The sequence below is a fragment of the Mustela putorius genome, unplaced genomic scaffold (genome assembly GCF_011764305.1).
Source record: "Mustela putorius furo isolate JIRA1106 unplaced genomic scaffold, ASM1176430v1.1 tig00003845_pilon_pilon_pilon, whole genome shotgun sequence".
NCBI classification, from domain to species: domain Eukaryota; kingdom Metazoa; phylum Chordata; class Mammalia; order Carnivora; family Mustelidae; genus Mustela; species Mustela putorius.
In genome coordinates, this window is record NW_025421998.1 from 64,812,324 (window position 1) to 64,815,387 (window position 3,064).

The window sequence follows — 3,064 nt, forward strand, 5'->3', positions numbered from 1 at the left end:
GAAAATTTCTCTCTGTTGGTCATATGTGAAAGCCAAATAAGCTAGGTATATAATTCTGAGGTTACAACATATTTTCCTTCAAAAATCAATACATGCAGCTTCATTGTTATCTAGTATTTATATAGAGAGATGTTTGAAGCTACCCTGGTTTGTATTCTATCATAGGAAACCGATTTTCCTGACTGCTAATAGAAATTTTGTAATTTATTTTTGTGATTCAAAGCTTCTGCCAAGAAATGTAGGCAAATTTTCAATAATTTTTCCCTGGAACTTAGCAGGTGTATTTAGTCTGGATTTCTTCATCTCATAAAAGTTGTATTGGATAATATATTTTGTTATTGCTTTATGTAGTATTTCTAGTTTTCTAATAGTTTGGACATCTTTCTTATAAATACTATTATCCAAATGGTGATTTGCCGTTCCCTATTCTATGTATCTAGTGACTTTCAATGGTTTTCATTGTTTTTTTCCTTTTTCTCCTATACTCTATAATACCTTCTTATTTTGTTACCGTTTTAATCTTATCTTATTGCCTTGATTTTAAGTTTTTTGCTCCTATTTATTGTGGCTATTTCCCCTTGCATTCCTCTGAATATATCAATTAGTTTTCTGAAATTTTGAGTCTTGTAGTAAATATTTCATAGGTTTATGCTTTTCTTCTGAGTCTTCACTACATTGTTCTTTTTACTTTGTTTTGCAGTACTTTAAAGAAATGTGGGTTTTCTTCCCTTTATGCAGTTATTGCCTAAAACAAGGACTTGAATACAATAGAGATTCAATGGGCATTTGTTTCATGATCCAATCATAAGTCAGTGAAATCCTTCTAGACATCAGGTGTGTGAATTGCCCTTGGCCCTGCTTTTACCCTACTCATGAAATGGTCTAATTTCAGATCTACACTTGCAGGGTAATTGATGTACACAGTTTCCAATCTAATTCCCAGGCTTTCAACTAATGTGTCTCTCTTCAGTTAAACTGATAACTCTCCCTGTGTCTGATGTCCACCTGTCTGGTACTCCATTGATGAAATGCATGAACCAGCATAATTCCCACGGCTATCAACTTTCTTCCTATGTCTGTGCATATCTATAATGTTATCCTGTGGTAGTTACCTATCTCATGGACAATGGACAATGAAATGAAAGTTTCTTACCTATACTTTCTAGCCAACTGTCATCTAGCATTTGTTCTTTGAATGTAGGAAGATGTCACACAGAGCAGAGAGGTCTCAGGCAGATGGAAACAGTAGTCCAGCTCTGTTCAGTGGTTAAAGGAAAGACTTATGCCCCATTTTCTGGGTCGTATAGAGACAGCCTCTGAATCACTGGTGGTATAAAATGCAGTCTCGTTCTATGGTTCAGATTTTTTTTAATTTAAATTAAAAACATTTAAATACAAATTTAATTTGAATTTAAATCTTGATTTAAATTTTAATTTAAATAAAATTGCTGTTTAATTTTTTGAGAAGCTAGATGATACTAAACACAGAGCTATTCGCTAACACCCTTTTGAACTAGAACTCCATTTCTCGGGTATTTTAACAGTTAGAATTTATATTAAAAGCCAGCCAGAATCTAGGGCATTTATTTTGAATGAAGACACATTGCTGTTTTTTCTTATCATATACACCTCCTCCTACACTTTCTTATACATAAATATGCCCAAACTAAACACCCATAGTGTACTCTCACTCGAAGGATTTTAAAAACAATGTATAAATATTTATTAAAGTAAAATAATAGCTCTGTTTCCACAAGTAGCATCCTATCTAAGTATATTCACAACAGATGATCTCCAAAATCATTTTACGCTGACTCATATTTTCTTTTTAGTCTAAAGCTGACATGTTCCTCTCTCCCAAATCACTTCAGAGTTATCAGCGCCTCTCCCTCATGAATTTCCAGTCCAATTAGCAAACCCTTATGTATCCTATTACACTATCTTTCACAGTGCATTACTTAATTTCAAGTCCAGCACAAGCTATTTTCAGCCTGTGGTTCTTCCCACAGGAATTTTTTTGCAATTCTTCAATGTCAAAGAATTTATTTTCAAAATAAAAATGGATAAACAAGTTGTAGAAAAATGTGTCTTTTCCTCCCAAGAAAGATTACGGCAAAATGTCAGAAAAACGCATCAACTTCTGATTTACCAGCTACAATAATCCTGATTTACACAATTGACCCCCACCATCCCTTCAGAAGTAAGAAAACACAGTTGGGGAAAGTCCATCAGCTACAGAAGCAAAGGCAAGGAAATGCTAAATTAGAAAATTAGCAAGCCATAGACTATATGTATTGATTCATTTTTCATTTAAACTATTTTAGCAACCATCTTAGCCATTAATTCTCTCCCCCCACCTTTTGACATTTTTTAAAGCAGCGAACATGGTCTCAACCATTGCATTTACTGTTTTTAGATCTGATGTTTGTCTTTGTTTGAACAATGGCTGTAATCATGTTTTCTCAGGTCTCTCAGAAGTTACACTAATAAGAAGTAGCAGACAGGCCTCTCCATGCATTCTAAAAGCAGATTTCTCGTGTGGCAAGACAAAAAAGGGGGGAAAAATCATGTAACATGAAATGAGGCCCTATATCTGAGACCCTGTGAGGTCATGTCTGTATAGCAGATTGGAGTCCTGCTTAACTTTTTCTTAGGGAGGCAGGAGTGATTGGGTGATGACATAAAGAGGCCCCAATAGGGGACTGTCAACTTTTTCTTAGGTGACCAGACTAGTTCAGAAAAACAAAAAAATTATTCACTCAGCTCCTCCCCCCGCTTTCCCAGGGCAGAAGTGGAGTTGAGGCTTGTCCAAATCTCCTCTGTCTACCCCCTTTAAAAATAGGTGTTGATGTGAAAATTAGGTCTCTCCAGTTCTTACCACCAGCACTGCCCTTACTCTGCTCACTGGCAAAAGTACAAAGTTGGCCACATGAGTTTCTTGAAAGTTTATTTTCAAACTAAACCCAAGGTACTATTGTGTTTACAGTACCTTCCCTCGCCTCATCGATTAAGTATCAAAACAACGTATAGGTGCCTGTGTGTGATTGGAAAGAAAGGGGAATTT